This window comes from Arvicanthis niloticus, chromosome 8, assembly GCF_011762505.2.
Source record: "Arvicanthis niloticus isolate mArvNil1 chromosome 8, mArvNil1.pat.X, whole genome shotgun sequence".
NCBI classification, from domain to species: Eukaryota; Metazoa; Chordata; class Mammalia; order Rodentia; family Muridae; genus Arvicanthis; species Arvicanthis niloticus.
In genome coordinates this window covers 62,370,128-62,395,379 of record NC_047665.1, presented here as the reverse complement: position 1 = coordinate 62,395,379, position 25,252 = coordinate 62,370,128, and the positions used below count along the sequence as shown (strand labels likewise).

At 45.1% G+C, this 25,252-nt stretch overlaps 1 protein-coding gene across 9 annotated transcripts in view; it reads left to right on the top strand.

The window, feature by feature from the left end:
• Positions 1 to 25,252, top strand: part of Frmd4a (FERM domain containing 4A) — a 579,690-nt gene that overhangs the window by 373,961 nt on the left and 180,477 nt on the right. The window contains exon 1 of one of the 9 annotated variants that reach the window (XM_076939472.1): positions 1,097 to 1,115. The exons of 7 other annotated variants lie outside the window; for them this stretch is intronic. The gene's annotated coding sequence lies outside the window, so the exon portion shown is untranslated. Of the gene's footprint in view, positions 1 to 1,096; positions 1,116 to 1,719; positions 1,853 to 25,252 lie in introns of those variants that run through there. One more of the 9 variants, XM_034509727.2, reaches the window with a different exon arrangement.

The following is a 25,252-nucleotide window of genomic DNA, read 5'->3' as shown; positions in this document are numbered from 1 at the left end:
GTGCGTGTGTGTGTGTGTGTGTGTGTGTGTATGTGTGTGTACCAAGAAATAAAACTACTTTTGACAGTCCCGGGAAAGACGAAAGGGGCCTCAGACTCATTGTAAAAGAGTTGGGCTTTATATTAGATTAGAACCATCATCGTCTTGGTAAGTCCAGAGAAAATATCTGAATCAAATCCAGTTTCACATTCCTTAGATTTAGATCTTCAGATCAAGACTCCCTCTCTTGATCATCTCAGCCTGAAAAGAAACTGGTGGCCCTTAGTGTGGATCTTCAAACACTCACCCATCAGCCACCTCAGAGGCTGACAGTACCTGTAAAGAGTTTCTCTCCTGTTGGGTGCGACCTCTGAACTGTCAGAGATTCTCACCAGAAGTCCTTGGAGAATCTGGAAAAAAGGGGAGATGACTGGGTGTAAGCTGGGCCTGTGGTCAGTGCTGGAGCTTTTGCCCAGCCAACAATGCCTAGGTGACACCCTCCACGTAGATGCAAGGGTTTGTTTTCTTGATAAAAGTTTGTGAGTCTTCACTGCCTGGGGGAGCCTGGCAGGCCGTGAAGTGACCCCCTTCCAATAGGGTAAGATGAGACCTCACCTCTGGCCTGGAGGGTAGAGGGATACATTTTGAGAACCAAAGAGTTGGCCAGGTTCTGATCAAGATTGAGACAAGTGCTATTCTGCTAAGTGGGTGCTTCTGCCCGCTACTTTTATTTTATCAGCCGTGTTTTGACAACTGGGGGGGGGAGTGGGGTGGCGTGGGGGGGGGAATGTGTCTAAAGCAATTTGAGGCATCATCAGGCAGTAAACATTTAGACACACAATGTGAATTGAGTTATTGTTCTTGTAAGTTCCTTTTCTTGGCGATTTTTTGTTTTGTTTTGTTGTTTTAAAGGGAGCCCGGCTGGTTCCTTTGGCTCCCCCAGGGCTCTTGAAATGGAAGTCTCCCTCTCCTAGGGACATAGCGAATCCTTGACAATAGCCCTATGACTGGGTTATCTTATTGCAACCTCCATTCCCCAGGAGTTAAGGGGAGATTAACATTCAAGACAATTGGACTAGATCGAGGAGGGAGAGCTGCGCCTCCAGCCATCAGATCTGTGTTCTCTGGCTCACAGGGTAGGAGAGGGGCTCCCGGCATGGGGTGGGTCTGGGTGGATTTGGATGTCTTGTAACGAAAAGGGGAGTCCTCCAGATCACAATCACCCTCCTCAGCATCTCCGTAAGCGCTTCAGGGGCGCGCAACCTCTCTGGTCTCCGAGCTAACTTTGCATAGCTTGCGGGTGCGGCTAAGAGCACTGGGAAAGAAGACCAAAGGCGGCTCATGGGGTGACTTGGGGTGTCCTTGGCCAGATCGGGCGCTAAGGAGGCAGAAGATCTCATTGTTGTCCTGGGATCCAGTGGCGAAAGGAGGCCCCGCCGGCGGGCGCGCGCTCAGTCCCCGCTTCGCAAGCGATCGAGCGGCCACCCCGCCAGGCTCCGGTGCGGGGCACCATGCGGAGGAGCGGGCGCCGCGGGCGGCGGGTCTCCGCGCGGGAAAGGGGCGGGCTGGTGGCCGTGCGCCCTGGCGCTGGGCCAGGCTCGGCGTGAGCAGCGGCGCGAGCGGGCGATGGGCTGACGGAGCCCCGTGGCGGGCGCGGCGGGGACTGGGGTGGCGGCGGGGGCGGGGACGGGCGCGCCAGCACCGGCGGGGCGGCTGCGGGCGCCGCGGAGGAGGCGGAGGCGGCGCCGGGCTCCCCAGGCCGCCTGGTAGGCCAAGGGCCTGCGCCCGGGACGAATGGGAAGCTGGTTTCCGTGGACTAGCCTCTTTCAATCCGAAGTTCCTCGGCTCCTTTAGAAGAGCACAAAAATAAAAGGTAACGTGTCTTTGTTTCCCGGTCGCGGTGGCAGGGGGGCGATTGATGATGCTGTACTTCTGAACCCATTTGCCGGGGCTGGGCTGGGCAAGCAGGAACCTGCCACTTCTTTTCTGGGGGCTTGGGGCTTTTATTTCTCATCTGTTACATTTTTAAAATGCAAGCCCCACGTGGGGCAAACACGATGCTACCTTCTACCAGCCCTTCCCCCTACACACACACACACACACACACACACACACACACACACACACACACACACACACACACACGTACGTTCCGTTGGCATCACAATCCACACTCTGAATTTCCCATGGAAAAAGAAAAGGTTTCTATAAGCTTAGCTGGTTGGATTTTTACTCCCCAACCCCTTGTGGAAGTGTCCGGTCCTTTGGGTGCAGGAGAAGGCTCCTCACAAGGTGGCCAGAGGCCAGGCAGCCTCAGCTGCGGGAGCCAGATGAGAGGGACCGGCTTTTCCTTTCCAGATGGCTGCAGAGTTTGATGCAGAGAAAATGGGAGCTGGGGAGGGGAGAAGAGGAGGGAACCCCCGTTAGTACCCGCTTCTTTAAAAATGGCTAAATAAGATGCGTTTGTACTGCAGGCAGCTGCCCAGATGTTGGTGCACATTGGATTTAGGAAAGGCTCCCCAGCGCTGCTCTTTGAAAGGTGTGGAGGCTGCCTGTGTGTAACCAGTAACTTACTGCCTTTCTCTGGTCCCTTGCTTGTTAGCAGAGTAACTGCTCAGTCAATTCAGACAAATTTTGCTAAATTTCCAAGGGATGGCTGTTCTAATAATAGCTCTAACCGTGGCTCCTTAATAGACATCCTCATTTTGAATGATGCAGCCGTGCCAGCTCTCTGGGAAGCGTGGCTTGCTGAGAGCTGAGATCTAATGCCTGGAAAGGACTCCCTGACCCCACCATGAATGGACCAGGCGCTGCCTCCCCTATGAATGGAACATCCCAACAGAGGCTGCCCGTTGCAGCTCCTGGCTCATTTCAGTTGGAATCCTCCCCGAATCTGATGAGAGGGATGCTCAGAAAACCTAGACAGGCACATTTCTAAATATAGGATGGTCCTTGCTCAATTTTGGATTGATGGCTGCGTTTAACTGCAGGATTGGTTCTGCTGCCTCTACCCCCATCTCAGCAAGGGTTAGCCTCATCCTTTTCCAAACCTTTTGATTGATGTGTGGGAAAAAAAAAAAAAAAAAAAAAAAAAAACAGGACGAAACTGCCGAGTTCATGCAAGGCAGCCACCACAGGCTAGGAGAAAGTACCTTTAGAGCTGGCTGCAAACCTGCATCTCTTAGATTTCGTGAACCAGGCTATGCATGCCTGCATCAAAACATGCAACAGAGTGCTGGGGACCTGGAGCTGTACGCAGTGGACGACATTTCATTGTTTTGTCGTTTCTGGTCTTTAAATTGCATCAAACTCATTCATAGCTTTTGGCCCCTAAAAATCAGAGCCTCAGACCAGCAGAAAATCTGGTTTTAATTCTCTCAAAGTGTTACTTGTCTCTGACAACCTCGAGTATCAGGAGACAGGCTAACTTGTACATTGTCTTCTGTAGGCTGAGTGATCCATTCTATTGCCAGTGAAGTTTTCCAAAGCACAACAGGAATGGTTATCCTGTGGCAATTAGATTAGACTACATTTCATGCTTAGTCGTCAGATAGCCTCCATTTACTTTAATTGGAGGTATTATCTGGACATGGTTTGAAGTGCCACAGTCAATGAATATAAAGTTGCCTCTAGAGAAGTTGGGAAGAAGTGAGGTCTGATGTGAGTAGAGATAATATTATATTTATTTACTTTTAAGTTAAGCTCTTCTTGGATTATAGGCGAATAGTTTTAGTGGACTTAAAGATCTGCAAACTTCTCTGCTCTCTTTTGTTTTAACCAACTATGAGCTGTCACCGCAGCTGCTCTAGTCTTTTTTAGTTTTAGTCCTGAACTAATTTGCTTAATAAGACTTCTTTTTATGGCCCTGGGCCTCCGTAATTTTAGACTTCGTTGACAAATCCCCTGGTAGCCCAGCAGGTGACTAGTGCCATTAGTATGATTTTGCCGTTGGGGAAACTGAGTCCCCTTGAGGTTCAGCAAGTTTCTGGTTTCTTAATCCATGAGATTTGTGTACCAGATGTGTACAGTGGTGATTTAATTGTCCCAGCAAAGTTAGAGCCCAAGGCCAAGATAAGAGATGAGGCATTGTCTGGGTCCTGGAGCTTTGGGGAAAGCGTTGTAGAATAGTAGATAGGCAAATATTGTCGAGGAGAAGCCTTGCCATTGTTCTATGATAGGAAGTAGAACTTTCAAGAAGTCTATTGAGAAGCTGGGTTGGGTGGCTTTTGTCTTTAAGTAATTGTGGGCTGGAGGTTAAACCTCCTCCAAGACTGTGACCCATTTTGCTTTCTAATTACTGAGCTTGTGCTCACATTGTATATGCTAATGACCTCTTTTCCCAGGTATCCAGCAAATCGCATTCTTACCGTTTACAACTCTACACTTACCCTTATTGCATCTAAACTAATACTCATTGGGTGGCTGAGAACAGGAATTTACACTTTGAAGATTACAATACAACAACTTTGTCCTTCAATATTTTTTCATCAGTGAATTTCTCTTTTTTTTTTTAATTAATAAATGAAAGAACAATACAACTTCTGGAAAAAAAATTCTACTTTTGTAGGTTGAACCGAGAAATACGTATGTTAACAGTTAACCGGCTTAGGAAGTTTTCTCAAAACATGCTATACACAGCCATCTGAAAGTTTGAGTCTGGGTTCATCACCAGTTTTTCAAATATCTCTCTCTCTGTCTCTGTCTGTCTGTCTGTCTCTCTCTCTCTTTCTCTCTCTCTGTATCTCTGTTTCCCTCCCCCTCTCCTTCCTTCCCTCCCTCCTTCCCTCCCCCCCCCCTTTAGTATTAGGCATTAAACCCAGACATCTTGCATGCTAGGCCACATCACACAGTCCTGGGGATTCTGAGGAATGTAGCTACAGATACCTAGCCCCTTTAACTTTTTTATTTAGAAGTAAGGTCTTACCAAGTTGCCAAAGCTGCTTTCAACCCTCTGTTTAAGGCAGGCAAGCAGACCTTGAACTTGTAGTCCTCCTGCGTCAGCTACCAGAGTGGCAGGATCGTAGGCTTTCACCACTAGCCCTGGATAATCTTTTCTTCCCTCATTCTTCCATCCTTTCTCTGTTTCTTCCTTTCTTCTTACCGTCATCAGATATGCTAGTAAAACTTGTGCTAGAAACTTTCGCTTTGTGTCTCCTTGGGAACTATCCCAGCATCTCAATTGGAGATGATTTCTGGGACCTTATAGAAGGGCTTATTCAGCCGACATCCTAGAAACTATTCTGCTTGTACTAAAGGAAAAAAGAGGGACTGGCTTCTCTACCTTGCCAGGCTCGTAGATAACGCAGGCCTACATTGCCTGTGACATCCCTAAGGTTCTCTTCTAAGATCCATCCATCTCTACCTTGCCCATGTCTGGTCCTGTGCTGTGTACTGCTCTCTAGAGATACAATAAAAGGGAACAAATGAAGATTCTGGACATCTCTGTAAAGAGAGGCCTGCAGCAAGAACAGCAAGAGGGGGGAACCAACTGTAGAAAGCTCTAGAAACTTCTCTACCCTGAACAGCATCATAGAGGAACCTGGAGAAAGGGGCTACTAAAACCCAGCTTGCCAGAGAAGGAAGAGATTTGAGTGTTACTCCAGCATTCATTCTAGCCCCAGTTAGAATAAAGCACATTGAGAATGTTGTCCACTCCTGGTTTTCTTTTCCCCAGAATAGCTCACCTTAAGAATGCTACTTAAGAACTGGTATAGTGTCTGGGAGTTGTAGGCTACAGCTTCACCATTCCACAGGAAGGCCAGAAGTCTCCACTGCTTGTTTGGACATGAAGTTTTCAGAATCAGTGTGACCACAGCTTGTAGCAACACTCTTCCTAGTCATTGAATTCCTTAATTCTCTCCTAGGCCACTGCTTTTTCCATCCCTAGGCACGGCATATCTATCTTTGACAATCCTGATCTTGAAGGGAGCCAGGTCCACTACCAGAAGCATAGTTCTAGAACTACCGATATAGGTTCTCCTTTACAGAAGATGGGCAGAACTGGTGTTCCGTGGTTATCAAGTTCCATGATGCTTATTCTGGACACCAGTGGCTGTATGTCTTTTTGATTCTTAAGGATATTGGTAGAAATTGGATACCCTACTCTCCAAAGAAATCTTTACCTTGAAGATAGAAATTCCTGCTTAAGGATACAAGCTACAGTTGATGAGGGATCACAGAGGAGTATGTGTTACCTGGGTCAGTCAGTGGCCTTATCACCACCAAATAGTCCAGTAAGAAAAAAAGATGAGCTGATGGTCTCAGATTTCTGAATGTGTAATCTCCCCACAGATGAGGAACCATCGAGCATAGGATCTAGCTGGAGGGAAGTGTCATTTCTCTCCTAGGCAGTATTTTCTGAATTTTTATTGAAAGTGGTATTCCAGGTGTTCATGATATAACAGGAGCAAAGAATTTGTTGTCCACGGTCAAAAGCATTGGCAGGTACACCATAGCCTCTGGCTTTAACTCTGAACACATCTGCATGTTCCTTTCTGTGCCTGATTTAGTATGTATCTGCCAGTGCATGGCTCTTGCATACTCAGGCAGGGAGGGTAGGTATGGGCACACATACATGTGCATGTATGGGCCAGATGACATCCTCTTGGCATTTCTCTGGGTCCATTCACTTTCTCTTGGATACAGTGTATTTTAGTGCTCTTGAATCTTTAGGTAGGCTAAGCTAGGCTGGTCAGTGAACCTTAGGGGTCCTTCTGGGTCTCTGTCTTTTTGACCCTGGGAATACAAGGGCATGCAGTCTTGCCAGGCTTTGGGTTTTTGTTTTTGTTTTGTTTTGTTTTGTTTTGTTTTGTTTTGTTTAAAAAAAACACAGACTCTGGGACTTGAACTCAGATCCATTACCAAACAGAGCTAGCCCCTCCTGCGTACTTTTTGTCCATTTAACATTGAGAACCTGTGACCCACTGTTGTTGATGGGAACTTTATATGTCCTTGTTGAATAAGCAGAGCATGAAGCCATGCTCCAACATTGATCTATAGAGATTTCATTAGAGAACCGATGTCATGACCAGGAGTCATTATTGTGATGCAATAGACTAAGCCTTCAAACAATAGGTTTTTGTTTTTGAAACAGGGTCTCATTCTGTAGCCCAGATCAGCCTTGGACTTTCTATGTAGCCTGCAGTGACCTCAAACTCATAACCTGCCTGCCTCAGCTTCCAAAGTGCTAGGCTTACAGGCAAGAGCCAGGACACTTTCTTTGAGCAGTATTATGTCCCTTGTAACCTCATGCCAGTCCCTCCACCATTTCTACTAGAATTTGCCTGTTCTGCCTGTTCTTTCGATGTCCTTGCCTTTCTTTGTCCCTACTGAATGAGGAATGCATGAACAAAAAAAAAAAAAAAAAAAAAAAAAAAATGGTGTGTAATGGGGAGTTAGATTGATGCTGTATGGTGGCAAATGGAAATCAGAACGGGAGCCTCTCCAGGCTGTGCCATCCATAATCGTAAAATGCACAATTAACGCTTTCCCCACAAGCCTGTAAAGTGACGAATCCAAACTAGGGACCCAAATAGTGCAGAGCCATCTGGATCTGAGTGACACACCTACAAAAGCTGGGTAACACGGGGCTGGCTTGCCCACTTCCTGGCTGCCTCTGACTACCCCCAGTAAATATCCAATATTTATTTCTGTGTTGCTCAGAGAGAGAAAGCTGAGAAGGGGGAGGTGGTGAGGACATGGAGCAGACTCCGAGCTGAGCACAATGTGAGGCAGTGTTCTGCCTTCTCAATCCCCTTTTATTGGGTCCGTTGAGTGTTTGGTAACAGAAGAACTATAGAGTGACCAGTGGCACAGATGTAGCTTGCGAGACTTGGCAAGAGTGTGGAGACATGCGCAGAAGGTGACAGACGATGCTAAGAGCCACAGCTCTGACCAGTAGTGCCTCAGGGTGTGCCCAGAGCTCAGGGCAGCCTGCACAGTATATCTGCATGTGATTTGGAGAACCATTGAACATTTTGGCGAGAGAGCACTTTAGCAATGACAGAAGTGTTGAGATCATTTAATATCAGTGAGGAGATGTTCATGTTGAGGGGCCTTGTCTACTGAACCAAGGCAAACACCCCTGCCATGTGTCAGGTATTTGCATGATGCATCACAGTGTGACAAACATCTTCTCTGGGTTTGTTAACTAGCCAGTCCTTCCACCTTCTGACTCTGAGACCTGTAGTGAGTTCTTAAACTTCTCAGAGCTTCAGTAAGCAAAGTCACATTCAGAAGGACACATGAGAGAATAGCCTCGAAGCACCTGAGATGCAAAAGCCATGCAAGATGTTTAGCAAAAGACATGGAGGGGCCTTGAGATGGGTCAGTGGGGAAAGGTGCTTGCCACCAATCGTGATAGCATGAGTTTCATCTCTGGGACTCAAACAGGAAGAGAGCACCAGCTTCCAGGAGCTTGCTGACCTTCACATACATGCCATGGCAAAGTGTGTGCCCCTCCCCACATGCATAGATAGATGGATGGATGGAGGGAAGGAGGAGGGGTGGATAGATGATAGATAGATAGATAGATAGATAGATAGAATGTTAATTTTTAAAACATGAAATTTTGTCTCTGATCTGCCCTCCTGACGTTGGAAGACTCAACGATACTAACTGCACAGGGATTTAGAACACATTAGAGTCTAAGAAGAAATGTAGGCGTAAAATAAGTCATACATTTTCCCTTATAATGCTGAAATGTCATAGAAAGGAAGACAATGGGGACAAACATTAGCTGACCTATTTGTAAAAGTCACCCAGCCTTTCAGAAAGAGCTCACGCAGGAAAACACATGACCCTAGCCATCATTACTGGGAACAGGGAAAGGTTTATAAAGAAAGGTAGTTAACGGGGATGGGGGTGCCCAGTGATGTAATGGGGGCATGGGAGTGAATAACCAGGAGATAATGAGAAAGCCCGAGGCTGTGTCTGGGTCTCAGTACATAAGAGGCAGTAAAATGGAGGAGGCTGGAGGAAAGTAAAGATGATTTGGGCTTTGTGCTGGTGGGTTACAGCCCCTTACCTTTATAAAATTCTTCAGTTCTCAAAAATGGTCAGAAAGCTCTCAGGCTGTTTATCTTAGGGGAAAATGTAGAGTGACATTGAAACTGATGAAGATTATATCGTCTAGTGGTGTTAGCTTCGTCTTAGCATTGAAAGGTAAAACTCTTGTTATGGGCTTCAGATGAACCAGTAGGTGAGGGCCCTTCAGGTTGGAAGACCCGAGTTTGATCCTCAGGACCCAAATGTGGTAGAAGAAGAGAACTGACTCCCCCCAGGTTGTCCTCTGACCCCTACATGGCACAAGTGTACCCACATTCATAATAAGCAAACAAACAAATAAACAAATAGGTAACTTGAACAGTTAATAAGTGAACCATCAATAAATAATTAATGTATTGTGTTAAAGGCAGAAACCGTATTACAGCCTGAATATGCAAGATGCTTTTTTGGAGCTCCACCCTCAAATTGCCCCAATCACCCAGTCACACCAAAGATCCTACAAAATAAGAAACTAATCTACCAATTTATCTAATATTTAACTAAGTGATCTTAGCCATGTTAAGTAAAATGAAGGAGCAATGCCAGGCTTCTTGGTGACGGACTAACTAGATGCATAGACTTAAAGTGTTAAACATATGCATAAACAAGAACTATTTATAGGATGTTCTATCTGTTTGCTTCCAAGACTAGGCTATATTTGAGGGACAACCTATGGCTATCTTTTTGCCTAGACAGGGTGGAACATGTCTGTTATTTCACAGAGAAATTATAAGCTGGTATTTGTGTGTGGTTCCTTCCTTTCTTTATTGTGGAAAATACGGTTTTTGTAGTCCGAAACAATTTGGTGTGTGTCCCTTCCCATTCCCAAGGCTGCAGCTTAGTCAATAGAGATTCCAAACTATTTTAATACTGAGTTCTACAACTTCCAACTTGGAAAGATAGCCAACTATTCAGGGAATAATACCCAAAACACAGTCCTTTGTTTCTCGTGTAGCCAGTCTTTTTGTCTTGCCAATAGAAATGACCACACTCCAAGAGGAGGAGCAAAAACTCAGTGGGAAGATTCTGTGAGCTGTAGGCTTTACTCAGTGATGGCTTTGGGTTTTATATTGACCATAGGAGAGGAAAAACGGCTGCATGTGAGTTGCATGTTTGTAGAAAATGTGGGATGAAGTGCCCAGGGTTCTGTGGTCTGCAGGGGGTGGAAGGTCAAGATGCCAACAGCCAGGCCAGTTGTCTTGTGCCTTCTCATGTGATCCTGTTACGTGGGGGTCATCTGTCTGCCACACCTGCTTCCTCATGGCTGCTTCTGGGCCTTGCAGCTTTTCGATTTCTCCATGTTCTTTTCCCACACCCTCTGATGATGTCCAAGAGTTCAAAAGATCTCTGCTGCCTTTCTATTTGTTACTGGGAGCACCACCTGTGGTTTTCTAATTACTCCCCTTCCTCTTCCTCCTGAAGCTTTACAATCATTGTCCTGTGAGGGCTGACTCACCAGTCTGCCTCCCCACTTCCTCTCAGGCTCTGCAGCAGCCCTCTTACACTTACTGTTTCCAAAACCGCCATTTGTCAGTCTCTTCAAGCAAGGTGTCTGCTCCCACAATCTTGTCTCAGGATCTCCCCTCTCCTGAGTCATTATAAAACCACCACAATCCATCCATTCACCACTTTCCTGTCCCAGCCCATTCATACACACTCGCACACACCCCCTCTCCTCTGCTCCTTGTCCCCCTTCCCCATCTGCATTCCCTGTAGACAGAGCTCCTCAGCATAAAACAGAAGGCCCTTCACATAAACTAGCAGCTTATTATTTCTTAAACTTCCTTTCTTCCATTGTCTTACACACACACACACACACACACACACACACACACACACACACGGAGCCTTTCCTCTGACCTTGGACTTAATCCTGTGGCTGAAACATATTGTTCATCCTTTAGCTGGAGCTTCCAGTACTGCCTCCTCCTGATTCTCTAAGTCACAGCTTTTTGTGTGTGTAAAGACATGTGGGGTGTGTGTGTGTATGTGTGTGTGTGTGTACAGATGCACATGCTCATGTAAGCACATGCATATGAAGACCCAATACAGACCCAACGCATTTCAGTAGGGTATCGGTAAGAACACATTTGTCCTGGAGGAGCTTGTGGCTGAAGAAGAGGCAAGCCATAAACATAATAAATGAACAAATTATTAGGATTCTGAGGGTGGAAACTGCCATGGAGAAAACAGAAAGCAGTTGGAAGGAAATGTGAAGATAGCATCACTTTATTTTATCTTTTGCGTAGTGTTCATCTGTGGATATGTGGATATGCACACATTGCATGTGTTGGGAAGGGGCTGTGCATTGCATGTGTGGTGTGCATGTGTCCGTGGAGGCCTGAGGTCAACATCAAGTGTCTTCCTCCGTCATTTTCCACCTTATTTTTTTTTTAAGATAGATTTCTTACTGAAGCTAGAGTTCATCAGTTTGGCTAGGCTGAAAGGCTAATGGGCACACCACTGCCTCTGAGGACTGTTACATGTGTGCTGGAGACCCAAACTCGGGTCTGGATGCCAGGTAGTTTACTGAGTCATCTTCCAAATCCTTACATGGAGTCAGGGCTGGCAGGTGGTAGAGCTCTTCCCTAGCCTGGTGAAGCCCTGGGATAAACGGAGTCAGAAGTGCGACCTCAGGGACCAGCGAGAGACTGAGTGTGGCAGAGAACAGATGGACCCTGGAGGTCACATGGGCCTGGAAAGAACCTGCACTGCGGAGCAAGGCAGAGCTAGGGAACCCTTGTGCCACCAAGAGGCTGCACGGGGATGGTTTGGGTATTTCTAGGGTAAGCCTGCAGGAGTGGAAGGAAACCAAGTGTGCAGCCGGGCAGCTATTACATAAACCCCAGTGAGTGAGACAAAGTTCAACGTGCAAAAGGTCCAGGCTCTGGGTGGCATCATCACTGGGAGACACAGGATTTTCCAGCAGGCTACCTGTGGGATACGAAGATAAAGGAGAGTCCAAGATTCGGGAGCACAAAACAGATGCGGATTATGGAGTTGCCATATCTGCAAGGAAAGACTTGGTACAAGGAGGCCCTAGGCCCCGGTTCCACTTGGGATCTGCAAAGCTTATGCTGTTTAACAGAATGGATGCACTGAAGGACTGGTATTATGTGTGATATTTTTGATGCTTGGGTCAAGGGACAGTCTGGCTAGACATGCTATACTGGGATTTATCCACATTTAGACAATGGTAACATGTAGTGGTGCAGAGAAAAGTGGAGGCAGGGAGATCATGAGTTTCAAGGGCAGACTGGGGTACATTTAAGAGTTACAAGCTGCTTTGGGCTACAAAACAAAATCTTGTCTAAAGAAGAAGAGAGAAAGGGGGTGCATACTAGTTAACTCAACAGCTCAATTCTCCTAAATATGACTGTGTTTGGGGGAAAGTATATTATTTGAAAAACAAGTTAATTTTTCAAAGGACATAACTCTCTGTTGAGATATGCTATTGCATAAATTAAGCCTCACCTGTCTGGTAGTCTCTTTTTGACATGCAAAAGGCCTGTCTCTTAACTCCTGAGTCTTCTGGATTTGTTGACACATCATTGACTTTTATTGTGCAAATTTAATGTACAAATTTAAACTATACTGTTGGAAGTTTGGGCACCTTATCTTTTTTTTTTTTCTTTAGAGACAAGGTCACACAGTGAGGTATAGGCTGAATTTGAACTCTCTATGGAAAATTTGGCATGTATCTGTGCCCCTGAAACCATTGCCACCATTGCCTCATTGCTCAGTGGGTAAACGTGCTTGCTTCCGAGCCTGGTTTGATCCTGGAATCCATGCATGGAAGGAAAACCCTAAGTCACACAAAATTCCTTCTGACATCCATGAATGCTTCATGGCATGTGTATATAACACACACACACACAAGCACATACACACACAGAGTGGGAGGATCAGCTTCATATCTCTAATCTAATTTTTTAATTTTCTCTTTTTATATGTTACCTTCTCTTGTCTCCTCTCCCCCTTCCGGCTGTTCCCCTAAACCAGTTACCTTACTTGAGAATCTTCTGCATTTTAAGCTCTACACTAGGAATTATCTGAAACTGAAGTCACTATCCTGACACCCATGTTTGTCCTGGCTGAAAATTCTGGCCCTCCTGATATCACTGACAAATTCCGGCCTCTTTTCCAGGGCTTTTTCAAGAACACAGTGTTTGGATATCCAAACACTCTGAGTGGCGCGCATGGTAAACTCTTAAATCAAAATGCAGCCAAAGATCAGAAACCTTGCCATAAACAGCTTTGATGTGGGTGAAAACCCATCTTTTGTCTCTCCTTGCACAGAAAGAGCCCAAACAGTAGGATAACTCTCAGCCTCTTTTTGTACAAGTCATCAACATCATAATTACCTCCTGCGGGAAGCTTTGAGAAACCATTCAGTGTCCAATTAGAATTTTTGATTTGAATAACAGATACAATGTAATGTCTTTATTTCTGTAACTGCGCCCTAATGCTATGCACCCTGCACAGTTTAAGCATTCCCATTTGGTGTAGAAGGCTCTGCATTATTTCCAGTAACAGCAGACTCACCTGGAGCCTGTAGACCTTGGAGTGAGAACTAACAGGCCCTTTTCCTCCTCTCTCTCTCTCTCTCTCTCTCTCTCTCTCTCTCTCTCTCTCTGCCTGATTCATTATTCCCACTGCTAAATGACTCTGAGTGACAGTGGGAAATCTCTGGATCTTTCATCTCTCTAGAGCTGCTGAGACACAGTCAGGAGCCCAGAAGCAGGTCTGCTGTAGGGCGCTCCACAGGGCAGGCGGCCAGCGTGGAAACCTCCCTGAAGATGAATGGAAGGGGAAATCTGCCAGCACAGCTCAGTGAAAGCAAGAAGCCCCTGCCAATGGCATTCTAGTGGAATCTGTTCCAAAGAACTCAGTTATGTAAACACCCAAGCAGCAGGCTCTGGTCCAGATGGACCGCCCTGTACAGATGTCAGAGTAGCTGTCAAAATGTCTTTTGATGTAAGCACCATGCCTTCCCAAATTCTCCTTGAATGTTTTATTGATGTCATGAGGGCTGGCCTATCTAACTTCTGGAGTTGGAGCCCTGGGACCACCCTATAGGAGGTGTGCTTTGGGGTTCTAGAACACTGGAAACTTAATCCTAAGTTAAGTATTTCTGAGGTTGCCCAGGAGGATAGCATGCTTCATCCGCAAACTTTCAGAGCCCCTGTGTGGAGCCTCTTGAGACAGGACTGGCTGAGGTGTCATAAGCCTCTAGAGTGTGTTCTACCAGTGCAGGTGGCCTGGTGGCTCATGGCAAGTCCTTGATATTTTTTTTTTCTTCTATGCATTAAGAGCCACTAAGGTCCCAAGTGTGGGATTTACAAAGCTTATAGACATTCTAGAATATTGTTTTACACTGACCTTGAGTCAGACAATGCCAGATATAATATACAAAGAAGACCATTTCAGGAAGAAAAGCATCTCCAAACCATCATACCTATGTGGCAAGCTGTGCCACTAGCCATGAGTGGCAGCCAATAGTAATTCTGCTTGATGTGCAATGTTAGTGTTCTCACTGGTGTCATGGGATGCCTGACATAGACAGCTGAAGGGAATATCAGGAAATACAGTTAATCATGGCAGCCAAGGGCACTGTCTATGGCACAGATGGCTTTTCCTCTTTGTGTGGACCAGGAAATAGAGAACTCAGCAGGAAGTGGACAAGGCTATAGCCACCCTGACCCCAGCCCACTCATCAGTGAGCCACTTCCCTAAAGGCTCCACAGCACACCAAATGAGCACACAAGCTGCTGACCAATTATTCAGAGACAGGGGCTTGTGAGAGGTATTTTATATGCAGATCTTAACATGAAACCATGTGGGCATAGGGACCGCAAAGAACATATGTGTTCTCAACCCTGAGGCTAAGGATCCATTTCCTTAGAAAAGGGAGATTCAAACCTATCTCAATGAATGTAGGTTCCATTCTATAAATCCTCTTCTGCCAATTGCCCTGGAATGAACGTAAATATATATATATATGTATATATATATATATATATATATATATATATATATATATGATTTAAATATATTTATAACTGTTATGCAAAAACATGTACCGAGTGTCTGTCTATAATGGCAGTTATAGTTTATTACAGGCACACACATACTTTCATCTAAATGTCAATAAAATATTTACAATACAACCATGAAAAAACTGTTGTTTTATGAGACCCACAGTTGTAAACAGTGCGGTATGATAAAACCAAAATAACGATATAGCCAAATATAAGTTTAAGTGTAAACAAAAAATGAATGGTTGACTTAAATATTGGAGTACAGTCATGTGACCAAGAAGATGTCATTAGGATTTTTGGCTATTGAACACAGGACTACTCCACCCAAACATCAGCAATACTTGCTCAACACATAAATAAAACAATGAAACAGCTTTTAAAATTTTTATTTATTTGCTTGTTCATTCATTCATTCATTCATTCATTTCTTCACTTTTGGTCCTGGAGACTCTAACTTGGGGTCCTTTGCATGCTAAGCAGGTGTTCTACTACCTAGCTATACTCCCAGTCACAACATTATTTTTATTTTTTTGTTTTGTGAGATAGGGTCTTAGGTAGCCTAGGCTAGCCTTGAACTCACTGTGATGTGATGGCCTTCCATTTCTGATCAGCCTGTGTCCATTTTTCAGGGGCCAGGGTTGCAAGCACATACCACCATGGCCAGTGTATGCAGTGCTGTGGTCATATATGTTAGGCAAGCACTCTGCTGAGTCTCCACATCTCACAGGAAAAAGGAAAATGTATGTGTCCATGCCTGTTAGCCTGGCGTACCGCTTTCTGCAAGCTTTCTTGCACAGAAAATAAATGTTATGTCTCTCACCCAACTGGATGTACTATGATTATGGGAAACTATGGATTAATATATCACCTATTAAAATGAATACATTTTCTTGAAATCCTTTCTTATACCTGTGCACAAATGCTCACATCTTGTCCTTCACAGCTTATCAGAGAGGAGGGAGGGCAACTCAGAGCGCTTATATGTCACCTTCCCTGAGCTTAGCGAGCCGTTCTACAACCTCCCTGCCGTCCGTCTCTCCTGGTGATCACTTGTGACTACAGGATAACCCATACATTTTGAGCAACGATGTCTGTTTATCGAGTTGTCCTTTAATGAATTTGAATCTATCTTCTGGGACTTCTACCCACTGATTGTGTGTTTTGCCTACCAAAGAAACAGTTCTCCTTTCTCTTTCTGCATATCGTTAGGAATATCTCTCCTTCTGTGCCCAGGACAGCTCTTCTTGATGTCTGTTTTCTGCCTGCAGTGGACAGAGCCTCCCTGTACATGCATCCTAGGAATGCATCATAGGAAGATGGTAGATTACATAGTCATCCTACCTATAGCCTGTGATACTGAGCCTTTGTATCTATTTTTTCCCTGACAGCCCTGAAAAGGTTTAGTCTCAGGATCTGTTACTCTTTCTTAGACTACCCCATGTTTCTTTTTTTTTTTCTTAAAAAAAAAATATCATAATTAGAATCAGAGACGGAGTCAAGAAATGCTTTGACTATACCGGAGTGCAAAGTGCCTTCTAATTTCCTTATTCCAGATGTACTGCTTTTGGCCCCAAACCATTAAAAAACAAACAAACAAACAAAACCCCAAACCCAAACAAAATCAAAATAAAAACAAAAAAAAAAAAAAAACAACCAAACAAAAACCATGAATCCCAATGGCTACACTCTACCGGCAGTCCTCTTCGGTGTCTTCACATTTGCTGAGCCTGCCTCCTGGGTTTCTTTACTGAGGAGAAACACATGGATGAAGATGGACAGCCTATGCTTTAGTATCTATCACTTTACCTTTTCCCAAGTGCATCTTTGTGATCAGAGGCTGGGCCTCAAGTATTTGCAGGTTGGATCCTGCCCCTTCCCAGACTCTCCTCATTTCTACTCCACTTGAGACAAGTTTGATTTGTAAACAGTGTGCTGTGGTCCTTGCAGTTTTGTGAGTATTTTAGCCATCCTAACATCGTCCACTCCTGGCTGTAGCTCTCGCTGGTGTTCCCTTGGCCACACTCATCCTCCAGCTGGCTGCATGACAGATGTTTCCACAGTGTTCCATATTCTCTTCCATTCTAGGCTTCCCAACATCATGCTGCCTCTGCCAGAATTCTGTCTGACTCTTTGGCTACCTATTACTTTCTCACCCTACCCCTACCTGTACCCCTACCCTTACCCCTACAACAATCCCAACCAGAATGTTACCCTAACCACAACCACAACCCCAACACCATCCCCTAACCCTATCTCATCCCTACTCCTACACCAACCCCAACACCAAATCATATTTTTAATGTAATCAAATCATAACCTGGCCACCAGGTTACCGATCAAATTCACCAGATGTGAATTAGGGTCTCTGAGTTGTCTAATCTTCCTTGTCTGGTTGACTGAATTTGGAATGAGGTATATTTCTGGATGTGTTTCCAGAGAGGTTGAACTGAGAGACAAAACTTACTCTTGACCATAGGGCCACCATCCCATGACTGGGGTCTTGGACTGAATAAAAAGAGGAAAAAACAAAAAGCAGCAGAGTACCAGAATCCTTTGCTCTCTGCTACCTGACCTGTCAAGCTGTGAGCAAGCTCCTGTACTGAAGACCTGGGAGTCAAGCCCTCAGCCCTACTTTCCTTATTGCGATGGAGTGTGCCTCAAACCATGAGCCCAAGTGTAAGCCCTTCCTTACACTGTTTTTGTCAGGCACTTTGCATAGGAGGGAGAGAAGAAGCTAACACTGTCCCCTCACCTCACCCCACTTCTACCCACTCCCATTGTCATGGTGAGTGTTCTGTAATTGCCCATTAACTCGTCATTTTCTCATCTTAAGCATAGGGACAATATTGCATTTGTCAGTTATGGAGCAAATGACCTACCTGGCCCGTGAGCTCCCACCATGGTAAGCATTGTTGCCTATGATGCCTCAGCCCCACATCTCTTATCACAATACACGTCTAGAAAAGGAATGAAGGAATCCGAGGAGACAAACCTTTCAGCCCTGGCTGTGCTCGCTTTATTTCACGGAGCCTGTTAGTGGCCTCTTCATTAAGCTGGAAGTATCTGCTAACTAACAGATTTTTATCTTGAAAATGTTAAACTCTCATTCTTACCAATTCGGTTGCTTTTATTTCTGTTTTCTTTTTTAGATTTATCTTATTATTTTTTTTACCTGTATGAGTGTTTTGCCTACATGTATGTATGTGTGTCATATGGATACCTACCATGTATGTATATTTGCATGGTTCCCACAGAGATCAGAAGAGGGCCTCAGACCCCCTGGCACTGGACTTTACAGATGGTTGGAAGTCACTTGTGGTCTCGAACCCTGAAACATTGCAAGAGCAACAAGTGCTCTCAAAACTGATGAGATGTCTCCAGCCACACCCACATTTAACATCTTTTTGTGGAACGAAACTGGTTTTTAGAATTACTTTTAATCTAATCAAATCATAATTTGTCTCGCTGCTTTTGTGCTTAGAGGCTTAAGAAACAATCTGATACCTAATTTTTGCTTTCATCTCTCTGTGTTGTTACTTTGTTTATAACAGGGTTTCACATTGTGGCACATACTGTCCTGGAATTCCCAGGATTCTCCTGCCTTAGCTTCCCAAAGGCTGAGATTGTAGGCCCAAGCTACCACACCTGGCTTTTTAAATGTTTCACTTAATCATCTGGGACTCAACCTCGGGAACAGTGGCATGACTAGCTTATTGTATGCTTTTACATCGTGTCTTTCCTTGTCCTTTCTTAATAAGAAGACAGAAACAAAACAGGAACTGAACTGCTCTGCCTTCTTCTGTGAACAAATGCCTGCTTGTTGCAAACGGGAACAGGAGTCCATCCATTTCCCTGCTTGCCTTGCTCTGAGCACGCCTTGAGGACTTCTCAGTCTCCTTTGGCTCCTTGTTTTAAATACCTCTATCCCTGTAAAACGGTTTGCTGTGCTCTAAATCTTCCCCAGAGAGTCTGTGCTCTTCTTGCTTGGGCCAAGTCATAGTCACACCTGTGGGAGTTCTCTGTGCAGACTGCCGGTGTTCTCGAGTGTTAGGTCTCCACGTCATTTAAGTCTTTGCTTTGTATCACCAGCTCTTTACTTCCTCAAGTCTGCAGCTTTCACAAATGAAAATGAAAATGATCTTTTTAGATCCATAGACTCAGCCCTATCTCCTTTTATTCAAGCTTATCTTTTTCTGGGCTACTTAAATCTTTCTTGAGCCCAGCGACCTGAGCCAACTCTCTTCAATTCTAAACAGTTATGTAAACAAAAGGCAGGCTAGATACTTGTGTTTTCCTTTGAGAAAGCAAAACAAAACCTTTTTATTTCCCCCCACCCAGACACACAAATAAAACAACCACAAAAACAAACAAACTCCCTCTCAATTAAGGTCTTGAAGCCAGAACTTCTATGGCGAGGGAGATGTCTTATTTTCTTCCATCTGTCTTGTTTTAAGGAGAGCATCGTTGTTAGGGCACACAAATTTTTTTATGCTACTTTGTGTCTTCTGTAACTTTTTAGAGTTTATACCTCCCTCAGACACCCTTGCACATCTATACAGGCACATGTACTGTGAAGAAGATATGCATGTATGTGAGTGTATGTGGCTGCTATGATTAAGAACCACGTGGGTGTGTGTGCATCTGTTTAAGAATAACACCTGAGCATTTCCCCAACACCATGTCTTGATGTTCCCAGGACAAGTTCAATGTTACTTTTCCTTGTGTCTATATATGTGTGCAAATTTGTGCACAAGTTCAAGTATGTGCAGGTATACATACATACATGTACGGGTTGCTCCTGCAAATAGGTACATATGCACATGGAGGTCAGAGAACAGGAGACCTGTTTGCATGGAGAAGGACTCTGTTTGCAGAAGGTGGAGGAGAAATGGGAGAACCCAAGTGATACAACCCAGTTAGGATTCCAGCAGTGTCTGTCTGGTCAGAGCGGCAGGTAATAAAAAGGGTTGCTTACAACTAGGAGTTTGGAGACCTTTCTTGTGCCTGTCCATCACCCTGCGGATGGCCTTTTTGCTCTGAACTCTTAGCATCACTCCCAGCCCATGCACCTGGATCTCCCAGCGTCTGTTTCCTCCGGACACTTCTCAGGGTGTGGTCTGCCAAACAGAAAAAGAGCAACTATCCAGCTGGGTCCTTGGCTTGATGTGGACTCTGCTAACGTGCACCTTCCACACCTGAGATGCACCTTTGCCACGTCTGTACTACCAGCCTGGCCAGCCTCACTTGTGATTTGTTTTGTTGGAAAGCAACGCATGACCTTTCTTCCCTTCCTGCAATGTCAGGTCAGGGAATGTTGTAGAATGTTGTTGTCTAAGCCTAATAGCCATTACCATTTTAATCAGAACCACCTTGTCCACCTGGAAGATACCCTCAAGGTTGGACTTGTTGACCTTCTCTGTTAGAAGGGGGTGGGGAAGGTCATTAGACCCTCATCTGAGATCTCAGCTGCTCCGGCCTGCACCTCCATGTCGGTTGGGCGTGATTCTACCCAGCTGCAAGTGGGTAGTGGTCTCCTGGTCTCAGAGAGTACCTGAGGATGCAGATTGTGAAAGCTTAGCAGGGCAGAGAGGGCCATCTCTGAAGCTATGGGGAAGGAACCATCCATGCTGAAGCAAGACTTGTCAGTCGGCAGTTGTTTTGGGGGTCACTCATGCTACTGTAAGCCCAATAAACTCATTGATTCACCCAACTGGATTTTGGTGGAGTCATCCTCTGGCCTGTCCTTGGCATTGTATCTTGGTTGAGTTGGCATTTTGGTCAGTCTGCCCAGGTAAAGTTTATCACACAACAGGCATACACATCTGGAAGATCTCCGCAGGGCCATCTGCAGAACCTGTCGGATGTGCTCACCTCTTATTTGTCTAAATTCACTTGCACCTTCTAATCCTTAGGCCTGGAGACTAGCTTTGAGTATTGCTGATCTGTCTTTGTTGCAGCGTGTAGGATGCCTGGGTTCCTAGGTCTAAGCTGGGTATATCTTAGTGTGTGCTTTGAGCACAACAGTGGATTAAAATAGAGATGGTTATTAGTGTTTTGGTTCCCAGTGGGATCGTGTGGACAGGATTAAGTTGACTAACCATTAGGACTTGAAGCTTCAATTCACACAGGCCTCTGAGGAACTGTTCTCAGACATAGCAACCCCAAGCTGTCCCTTTGGCCTGAGTGAGGCCCGAGGCCCCAGGTCTTCTTTTCTGTATTTCCAGAAAGAAAGAAAAAAAAAAAGAAAGAAGGGAAGAAAGAAAGAAAGAAAGAAAGAAAGAAAGAAAGAAAGAAAGAAAGAAGCCTCAATTTCTTCTTGCTGCAGATAAATAAAGGCCCAGTGGGCAGGGGTGTCCTTAGGACAGGCTTGCTGGAGATTCTCAGGACACCCATGCCCACTTATTAGCTCCTCTAAAGCAAATGTGCAGAATGTTTGCAATTGCTGATTCAACTTGAATGGCCCACTGCTTTGTCATGCTAATTCCCTCCTAATAGAGCCACTCAGGAACTTCCATCTGGGTTGTATGCACTGCAGCTGTATTCTGCAGCCATGGGCCTCCTGGGCACGCCTGTGCATGCGCTACTAAATCCAGGAGCATGATGATAAAGACAGAGGTGGCTCAGCTTGACAATGGTCAGGGCAAACTAGGGACAAGGTTGTCTCTCCAAATGAGTCTTCTGGTGGATAGAGCTTGTATCATCTTTCTTTGCTCTAGCTCAATTTAATATGCTAATGTGTGTGTGTATGTGTGTGTGTGTGTGCACATGGATGTCAGAAGTCAACATTAGATGTCTTCCTTAATCTTCACCTATAGTTTTGTGTTTGTTTTTGAGATAGCATCTCTCACTGATCTCCTGGGCTAGCTTGTCAATGAGTTTAGGGATCCATCTGTCTTCACTACCTTAGCACTGGGAAGAGGTCACCACTTTGCTAGGCTTCTGACGTGGGCTCTGTGGATATGAACTCAAAAATCCTGGTGCTCTTGTGGCAGACACTTTGCCAACTAAGCCGTCTCCTCAAATCTAACATGCTAATACTTTTAAAAAGTGAACTTACACTCCGACAGTTCTAATAAAAGCAGACATTGTTTCTTCTTTTACCTTTAGAAGCTCTGAGGGGCTTTCTGCTGACTGAAGTTAGACACTTATTTCCACTGTGCGTGTTTAGTAGTGGGAGGAATATTTCTAACACACTACGTTGCCCAAGACCACCTTTGTCCTCTGTGTGTGCAGTGTCAACTGGCCTTGCATAAATTGGTGCGTGTGTGTTGATCTCATGGCCAGGAGGTGCTCTATGGTGGGTGAGATATTGTAACCTTGCAACCTATGGATTTCTAACTCCAACTTCTGTCCTTTCTTTATCTAAGGAGGAAACTGTAGTGTGGGGAGAGAGAGGGGAGAGAGGGGAGAGAGGGGATGGGAGAGAGGAGAGAGACATGGAGACACACACACACACAGAGAGAGAGAGAGAGAGAGAGAGAGAGAGAGAGAGAGAGAGGTGGTGCTTTCTAGGTGACTCAGAACTGGAGCTCCCACTGTGACTTGTATTGGGAAGTTGTAGTCATGTCCTTGGAATTTCCTTCACAGCCAGAGAACAGCCTGGGTCAAAGGTCAGATTGTGAGGTGCTGTTGTAATGCATCTGGCATCTTTACTGCCTGTGGTTTCAAGGGACTCTATGAGCAGGAAAGATACAGAGTTCTGAGTTCTGGTCTCAGCTCCATGCTTTTGAACTCCAACTTCTCCATTTGGTGTTAAAGGTCTCAAGGATAGGGTTTAAGGTTGCTTCAAGACTGTTGGCAATTTCCTAAATAAATCAGGTCTTAGAAATACTAATTCTTATTGCATGCAATTCTCAGGAGCCATTAATAGTTGTCATTGTACTGCCTCACCAATGGATCATTGTGGGCACAAATTTTTTTGCAATCTACTTTTAATAAGGGTTCAGCCTCTCCTCTAGCCCACCACCCAGCAGCCGTAGTGGAAGGATCTGGGGGAAGTGGACCTTTCAGCAATAGTTCTTTGAGAGCAAGCTCAATCTTCTTTCTGAGCAGTTCAGTCCCATAGCAAACATCAAACACAACTTAGCAGCTGCAGACCAGTCCTCTAGGCAGGCACGAACCGGCAACTACAGTCCAGTTAGCAGGCCGACACCAGGCAGCTATAGTTCAATCCTGAAGAAACCACCAGGCTTGCCAACCAGCCCGAGGTGAGGCCGCTGAAGTGGCAAGCTGGCACAGGAACCTCACGAGCAGTTCTTGGGCGAGTTTCTCTCAACGGCAGCATTATCACAAGTTGAGCTCAACAGCACTATGTAAGGTGAACCATGGCATGCGTGTTTTTAGAGAAGAACGAGGCCGAACAAACCAAGACTCAGCGTTCATCTCCCACTGTGGGGTCATATTTATACTCCTTCATCACAGGTCCTCTCAACGTGTTTGCTGTATCCAAACATCCTTTCACCTGTGCCTGCTTCAGGAAAAATAGCCTTTCACCAGCTTTTTGTTGTTGTTGTTGGTTAATTTTGTCATCTGGCAACTCCATGCATGCCTAGAATAAGTTATAACTACGTTTTACCCACTTATCTTCCTCCCATTTCCATCATCACCCCCCCCCCCAACTATTTCTATCGGTCCCTTTCCCAGATTAACTATTATTATTCCAGGTGTGTGTGTGTGTGCATCCCATTTAATCAGGGCCAGTTGTGTGACCATTGCATTGCATGAGAACTATTCACTGTACCCCTGGTGGGGTCCTTGGTTGGGCTTTTTTAATGGCATCTTTTCCATGGGTTCCAGGAATTGAACTCAGTCCCTTGCATTCGGAAGACAAGCACTTTATACCCAGAGCCATCTCCCAAACCCTCTGAATTACTTGATTTCACGTTTAAAATAGACACTGTCAAACTGACTTGCTGAGTGAGAGTCAGCCCCACGCCCCAAGGCTAACCTCAAAGAACACCTTCACCTTCCTACTCGATTTCTTTTTGAACCATGGTATAACTGATTTTTTTTTTTTATTGATACTTTAAGGTTAACATACAAACTAATGTGTTTCATTTGGGTCATTGTGTTTGTTTGCTTGCTTGCTTTTTGACCTGTTGTTCAATAGTACATGATACATAGCTGGGCCTGTTAGAGAAGACCCGCCGTAAGCCAGAAGTATCTTTAACAGCAAAGTTGGACACCCCGCTTTCAAAATAACACTTCTTTGAGTATGCCTAAAAACAACAGCACACTTGGCAGGCCCATGTTAGTATAGAATGTGTAGGCAGCAGGGATTTACGATTAGAACCAGAGCCAGCTGATATTCATGCTCGGCCTTGCTCTCCAAAGGATTTCCTTTGAGGGTGATTGTCAGGGCTCCAATTGTGCCTGTGCAGCTGAAAATTGGGAGGAGGGAGGAAGGCAGTATTATTTTACAATTGTGAGGACTGAGAAGAAATTTCAGCATGCCTGGCAAGCCAAACAATGCTACAGATGTCTGCTTTTTCTGTGTACACACCCACAAGGGCGAGCCTGTTTTGAACTGCCGATGAAAACTGGGTTCTCCGATCTCACTTGTGAAGGAAACAACAAACAGGTGCCCTTTTGAGACACAAACCACAGCATGGCCGTCAGAGGAAAGCTGTGCCTTCCAAACATGATGATTCAAAGGGTTTCTGTTCCGACTCTTCTCCGTGCCAACTTTTGTAGGACTATTTTGCTTCCTGCAAGGGAGGCATGGAACACACTTGTAATAAATACTCTGTCAACACCTCAGTATATGGTTCCGCAACATACGGAGGAGATAAAGTGAAGTTATTGAGTTTTAGTGAGGGTTTTATTTTTTCAGATGAAAACAGGGTCTGAAAGGTAACATTTTAAGTCTGAACCTGATGTGCAATGACTTGTTTTGATAAAGTGGCTCCCCACTTCCTTTTTATAACTGGGTGGTGCACACCTTCACTCCAAGTACTCTAGAGGCAGAGGCAGGAGGATCTCTGTGAGTTAGAGGCCAGCCTGATCTATATAACTAGTTCCATGCCAGCCAGGCCTACATAGGATGTAAATCACATGCCAGCCAGGCCAGCATAGGATGGCCTTAAACTCCCAATTTTTCCCCTCTACCTCTCAACTGCTGGGATTATAGGCATGGACTACCTTCGAAAGCCTATGATGAATGGTTTCTGGTTGTGGTTTTTGGTTGT